At 47.5% G+C, this 7,370-nt stretch overlaps 1 protein-coding gene across 1 annotated transcript in view; it reads right to left on the bottom strand.

The window, feature by feature from the left end:
• The window catches only part of RNF19A (ring finger protein 19A, RBR E3 ubiquitin protein ligase), a 59,536-nt gene extending 58,274 nt beyond the window's left edge, over window positions 1–1,262 (bottom strand). The window contains exon 1 of the mRNA XM_014965624.1: window positions 1,239–1,262. The gene's annotated coding sequence lies outside the window, so the exon portion shown is untranslated. The remainder of the gene's footprint in view (window positions 1–1,238) is intronic.
• Between the last annotated feature and the right edge of the window lie 6,108 nt (window positions 1,263–7,370).

Consider the following 7,370-nt stretch of genomic DNA (forward strand, 5'->3'; position numbering starts at 1 on the left):
TGTGTGTGTGTGTGTGTGTGTGGAGCGGCGGGGGCGGCGCTGCCGCGGGCGGGGCGGGGCGGGGCGGGGCCGGGCTCTGCCCGCCGCTGCGGGCGGGGGCAGGGGGCGGAGCCCCAGCCGTTGGTTTCCGCCACGCGCTGAGCTCACGCGCACGGCAGCGGAGGCGCCGCCCCCGCGCCCTCCCCCGGCGGCCGTTGGGGCGGGGCGGGCACCGCGCTCCCCTCAGGGCGCTGCCGGGAAGCGGAGGCGTCTCCCCTCACGACCTTCCCCGGGGCTCGGGGAGCGGACACACCGGTCCCTGGTGGCGGCCAGCGCACTGGGTAGCCCGCAGCGCCGCTCTCGGCAGCGGCGGCAGCGCAGAGGAGTTATTTACTGTTCCCTGCACCTCACACCCGTTAAAATGCAGAGGTGCGGGGCGAGGAGCGCGCTGAGGCGTTGCGGTGGGGTCACGTCGCCGAACGCTGATCCACTCGCCCCCGGTTCGTGCTGTGAAATACAGCAAAGCCCCGGTTTCGTGCTGCGAAACGCAGGCGTTTCCGCGTTTCGCCGCCTTTCGCGCCGTTTGGAAAGGGACCCCGACTCCCAACTTGCCCAGAAGCTCCCAACTTCTCTCCACGGCGTGACCCTGCTTTCCCGGGGGTAACCCAGGCCCGCTCCGGGCGCCGCCGTCCCGCCGCTGCAGTGCCCGTGTGCCGCCCTTCGCCACCGGCCTTGTCCTCCCCGCCTCTCACGGGATTCCCTCGGCGGGGACCCCAGCCCTGCCCCGGTTCCCGCCCTCTCCCACAGCCTGCCCGCCGCTCCTCGCCTCCCCTCCTGGGCCACCTCTGAATCCCTCTCCCCTGCCCGCTGGCTTATTTTAAGAATTCTTTGCACACATGAATATTACATCGGTTTTAAATCGTGTGCCCTTTTTTTTTTTTTTTTTTTTTTTTTTTTTTTTTTTTTTTTTTTTTTTTTTTTTTTTTTTTTTTTTTTTTTTTTTTTTTTTTTTTTTTTTTTTTTTTCTTCTCTCCTAAATCATTCGTACTGTCTCATGTCATCTTTGGAACTGGAGTTTATCCTGTGTTTACACATGATGAGTGATACTTCCATTAAGCGGGTCTTACTCTGGAACAAGTTACTAATTACCCAACCTGCATTTAGCGTGTGCAAATATTGTAAAATGATTAAAATGTACCCGCGCTTCTCCCGCAGGATTTGCAACGTAGGGTCCGTTAAAGGCTTGCATGTACACTTACCTTTATTTATGTGCATCGTTCCATTTAAGTCAATAGGAGTACATCAAATTAAGAGTGAATACAAGTCATTCCATGGTGAGATACTTAATCTGAAACAACAGAAGAGGCAATTACAACAAACAGGGAGGGGAAATGGAAAATGAGGGTAACAGCAATGAGATTATGCTGGACTTTTGGTATGTTGTGTACAAACCACAGCAGTTCCTTCTTTGCTCGTAAAAGGCCATAGCCAGGTGAGTTATTTAGGCTCCAGCACTGCAAACATCTACATGGTGCTTAAGACGTGTGAGTAGTGCCGTTGTAGTCAGCGGGACAAGATATTCAGCAAAATGTAACATATAACTGTTTGCAGGGTAAAGTCTTGGCCACTTTCTGCTGTGTGAGATTTGGTACAGAGAAAAGGAGTTAGAGAACTGGAGTTCATAAAATAAGGGGAGAAAAAGGGACAGCAAGAGCAGAGATGAATAAGAGGAAGAAAATGAAGGGGGGAACACAGCCTAGCGTATAGAACAGTGTGATAGTGTAGGTGAACAAATTTTGCCTGGAACAGGAACAATAAACCATTTTACCGACTCAAATGCGCAACCACCAATAAGACAGAAAACAGCAACAAGAAATGCAAAGCAATGCAGTGATGTATTACTTTCTAAACGTCCAGAGGGATTTGGCAAATCGGTACAAGTATTCTGAAGTCTCTCAGCTCATGCCAAAGAACTGGAGGGGAACGGAGCCCAGGTGTTTTAAAATTCTGCACTGGGAGATTGAGTGGTCACTGTGGTGGTCAGATGGTTTCTCCTTGCAGCTGATGAGGGACAAAGCAAACCTCCAGCCAGCCAGCCTCCTGAGAGCTCTGCTGCAGAGAGCCTGCAGCCAAGTAGGTGCTTTTCACCAGAAGCATTCAAAATAGTCAATTAACAAAATACAGAAAGCACAAGGAGGAAAGAGAATCTTTTCTGCACAAGCTACACACAAGCACTGACAGTGGTTTGTTTTGATATGTAGGGAAGATAGGTTTGTTTGCGTCCTTGCTTATTTTTATAGAACAGGATGACAATGAGGTATTAAGGAAAAGCAGGGGCTGCCCAAACCCTTTAACAAAGAGGAAATACCTCATGCATGTTGCATTTTGTGAAGCATACAAGATTTATGAAAATAAACAAGCCTGTCTTTCCAAAACACTTTCTGGACAACATCTAGGGTTGAAACATTCTGGGTATTTAATTCAGCTGCTGGCAGAAAAGTACAAAGTATTATATCAGAATACAAAAATACTGCCCTCCAAGCAAAGCATCTGGTGCATTCTAAGCACACACAACACGCTGTTAAACATGGAAGGGAGAAAATCACATCAGCCTGTAGAGAGGTGAGCAGACAGGACTGAGGAAGAAAGGCCCTTCTCCTCTCAGTGGGAGGAAATGGAGAAAGGGTAGGGAGGAGATGGAGAAAAGGTATGACACGGACTACCTTATCTTAATTTAGTATAGCCTTCTCATACTCTATGCTCATATGGACTGCTGGCCTCAGTATAGTTTTGGTATTTAAATATGCAACACTGCTATCTCATGTGAAAGGGTACTGTAAAATCCACTTCCTTGGGCCAGAATTTCATGTGTTTATGGTCTATTCTTTAAACTTATGTCAGAAAAGTATGAAATATGATGGGTAAATGTTTCCATCTCTCTGATCCCAGATCTCAGTCTCTCTTAGAAATCTTCATCTGACATTTCAACCATCATCTTCAACATCAAGTTGGCAAAACCATACTCTTTTCTGTAGATAATTTTGTATTTCCTGCAGCCTCTGCCATCATCTGGTCTCCAGTCCACCCTTTTTTAGGGGGAAACAAGACATCCTCAACCTTTCCCCTTTTGACACATACATTTGTGTTCCTGGCTTTTCTTTCATCTGGTTCTGAAGAACACCCTTTGTTTGGGGATTCACCACACTCCTACATTTTGCAGCTCAACTGTCTTGCCAATTTTTTTTTTTCTGGAGAGTTTATTTTTAGCACCCCTGATTTTACTGATCTGTCTTATGGTGTTGCCCCACAGATGGCTGCATTTGCACAAAAAACATAGCAGAAGATTGATGTGGCAGCAGGAAGAAGTGGCATAGGGAAGGAAGAGAACTGTCTAGATCAATTTTGCCGGTGGAGAAAATGTAATATGGAAATGCATTCTGACTTGCAGCTTAAGAAGAAAAGAAAAAAGGCTTTGATGAACTAAAATATCTGCAATATCTATTGACTGCAAAACATGTGTTTATACTGGGCCTGCAAAAATTGGCAATGTTAAGAATTATCAGCATATAACTGGTAAATATTATATATCAGTATAGCTAAGATACAAAGCACATGGGACAGGAATAGGTGTTGAATGCCATCAGGTTTCTGTTCACTCTTTGTGAAAGATTATTTGCCTTGCACTGATTTTCATCAATTGTATTGAGTGCAGTAGATTAAAAAATACATACTCTGGAAGAAATGCAGATTAGGATTTTCTCAAAAGGCATCATTAACCTGAAGATAAAATGACAGGATGTTTAAATACAGGGGCACCATGATGACAAGCTTAGGATAACAGACTGGTGTCAAATAGAGCTATCTAATGTAGATGCATCCTCACTGATCCAATTTACAAAGTGGCAAGATACTAGTAAACAATGTGCAGGCTGAGAACTTTTCAAATTATTGGCATGTCGTAAAACATTAAAGGTGAAGGCTTCCATAACCATTTCAAACATCTCGGATACCTTAGAGTTACATCACCTGATCTAAGCAGTTTCTGTAGTAGTCAACAAAGAAAAAGCAAGGGTAGAAAATTTAAGGTATCTAGAACTACAGGCCCCAGAACATGCCAACTGCAAGAAAGAAAATCTGTTTAAATCAATTAAATAGATTTATTTCCACTCCCATAGAGAGACAATAGAAATAGTTAGAGAAGTCTGGGTGCCTGAATCCAAAATGTGGCTTCTAAACACATATCAGATGCCACTCAACTTGTAACGCTCCAAAAGTCTGCAAAAGACTTGTTTATGAGCTTATCATTTCTTGAATACCTAAAACTGTATTCCTGGATGTAATATTTAAGATCTGGAGACTGTTCTGGAAGTCAGGTGCCTAAAGGTGAGGAGTTACTAGATGTACTTGTGATACCTGTGTATTTTCTTGGAGCTAGCCCTTTTTAAAGGTCAATTGATATCACTGTCTGTATCCTTAGATAGCCTCAATGTGTTATAAAAAGAAATTAAAATCAAGAAAGAGTTAGTTATACTGTAAAAAGCAGCAGACTGTCATTTCTGTTGTTCAACAGTTTCCATTCTAGTCCCTTGGGCTTTCCTCCTCTGTTACTCAGAACAGCCTGAAACTTCTGGTTTTGATGGGTTGAGAAGTTATGTGCTTAGTCTCTGCTCAAAGGTGAAAATGTTTCTGGAAAGCTTGAGCAAGAATGTTTTTGCTGTTTTAAGTGTGAGGACAGTGGGGTAGGGGGGAAAATTGCATAAAGGTAAAAGTGCTTGAGGGTTTTCTAAATAACTTTTTCATTAGCATCACTAGATGTGAAAACATTGAAGTCATGGTGGAAATAACCCTGCTCAGGAAAGGCCTATACTTTTTCTAAAGTTGGTCTCAAATCAGTCAGAGGGTCCTTCAAGCAGCACCTACAGTCCATCTTTGGCAGAGCCAGAAAACATTTAGACTTTCCCTGAGGAGCTAATTTAGCTCAGCTTTAGCTGCCCTTTGAGTCACAAACAGTGCCTCCATTTCTTCATGGTGATACACTGACTGCACCCCAAAGTCCTAGTCCACCAGTTGGGCCATTACTGCATAATCCTTCCTGGGGTGGCTCCTCTGCAGTATATCTACAGGTTCCCTCACATATAAATTTATATGCATATACACATATAAAGGGGAGGCTGTTGAGGGAGGTGCTTGGAGCCCCTGGGGCTCCCACTTCAGTGGGCACCATAGCCATGGTCTGCTACTGATGGGACAGGACCTCTAAACTTGTCACAGCAGGCCTTGTGGCCTTGTCTCTCTGCATGTCCTCATATCACAGTTAAGTAAAATCAGTCACTCACAGACATTTAAAAAAATGTACCATCTGTCTGACCATGAGGGGCCAAAGGGAGCCTCTGTCACTGTGTCTGTGGGGTATGCAGAAGTGGAAGGTTTCTCCACAGGAACACCTCACAGAGCCTGGTGAGATGCCTCAGGTCAACTGCAAGGAGGTCAGTGGACCTGAAAGCAGCATGTGTTTGCATCCAGGGTGACAACTGCCAGCCTGGACAGCACGAGGAGGAGATTCTAGGCAGGCATGACACCACACAACCCGTTGTCACATGCTATCACCTGCAGTCATGCCAGACATTGGATGTCCAGCCTGAGCCCATGTTGGACAAAGACAGTGAAGGAGATGTCCTCCTCAGCTGGACTTGTAGTGTACAGCCTCTGACTCTCCTGTGGCCACAAAACCATCTTGTCAGTGAGCAGCACAGGCCAGGGTCTCCCCATGGTGGCAGGGCAGGGCCTGGCAGCCAGGGCCTGTCCCACCACCCCAGCCCTGAGTCAGGCAGCTGGGGGGCAGCGGGGCAGCCCCAGCCCTGGGCATTGGGCACTTCCCTGGGGACGGGCCAAGACCAGGCCAGGACATGAGCCCACAGGTGGGCCTAGCTTGGTGGGGCCCATGGCCAGGCAGGGCAGGGCCATGGAAGCCGGAGACTGTCTCTGCTGCAGCATCACCGGGGCAGGGGCTGAAATAAGGTCCCTGGCTAGGGACAGTCAAGGCTGTGGGGTGTCCTCAGGGCCCCAACACATCCTTCTTCTGAGATTCCATATGGCTTTGACATCCCTGACTTCAAGAAGAGCTCACACAAGCAGGGCTCTGGTGGGAGCATTGATGTATGCAGTCACATTGTTGGTGCAAAAGGACAGAGGTGGGGATCAGGGAGGAGTGGTTGCCTTTAGCCCCTGCTTAGAGGGCATGAGATTTCTGGTAGAATGGGTAAGTCTATGAGAGCCAGCTGACACAGGACCTCTGTACAGGGAGAGCTTTCCAGAACTTCGTCATCCTTCCTGGCCTCACCAGGGCAGACGGGCCATCCGTGGGGGAGAGTCGCCTGCTCTGTGTGGGGAGCTGCAAGCACAGCTCTACCAGTTTATGTGGCGATTCCCACTTGCAATAAAACATCCTGCGGCCCCAGCCACTGCCCGAGGGTGGAGAACATGAGCAGAGCACTCCAAGCCGGCCTGATTCTCCCCAGCATCAGCATGTGAATTCTGCATGCCCATGTACAGCCGCTCTCCTCTACGCACTAAGCCACTGCCAGAGTAGCAGTTTCACCATGAGCATTGTGCTTGTGACCATGCCTGCCTTCCTGCCAACATCTCTGGCAAGTCTGCTGTTTACTGTGATTACTCTCAGCGTGACCCTCATGAAGCCGCAATTCTGGCCTTTACCTCTTGCCCAGAAGTCTCCTCTGTTGTCTCTCCTTCCTCAGGCTGGGCAGGAGCAGGCCTCCCAGACCGCCTCCGGAGTGAGGTGGGAACCTCTTGCTTCCTTGCATGAAGCTGAGTCCAGATACAAGTTAGTAAGTAACAGCAATTTCCCGTGGTGAGGACCATCCAAGTCCGATAATCTCTCCAACCATTCCCAACAACTTCAAACCCCTTTTGGGACAGTCGTTGCGTAGAGAGAGGGCAGTGACTGCAGTGCCGTGAGATTACCTGGGAATGGTACATAGTTAAATCTTTGACAGAGAGCTCTAAATAGTTTTGATTCATGGTAGCCAGCATACCAGGACGTGCCTAGTTTGGCCATGATGCAACATGACTGGAAGATAACTGGTGGTCTCAAATGTCCCTTCCACACACAAGGGAAATGTCTGAAGCAGCCAAAGGTTTTCAGTCTATTCACCACTCAGACCAAGCTACAGAGAAGCAGCAATATCAATGAAGACTATTAATGTAATGCCCAAAAGCTTTGATAGAGGTTATCTTATATACCAAGCTTCTTCATTTTCCAGTCTAAGCTGGTGGTCACAATGTGCATTGTCTAGGACTGAGTCCCAGTTCCTGACACCTCTCCCAGATACCTGGGCAGTTAGCTTTGGAGAACTGCTCCAAGTAATGCTCCC

Source organism: Calidris pugnax, unplaced genomic scaffold (assembly GCF_001431845.1).
Source record: "Calidris pugnax isolate Ruff unplaced genomic scaffold, ASM143184v1 scaffold41, whole genome shotgun sequence".
Taxonomy (NCBI): domain Eukaryota; kingdom Metazoa; phylum Chordata; class Aves; order Charadriiformes; family Scolopacidae; genus Calidris; species Calidris pugnax.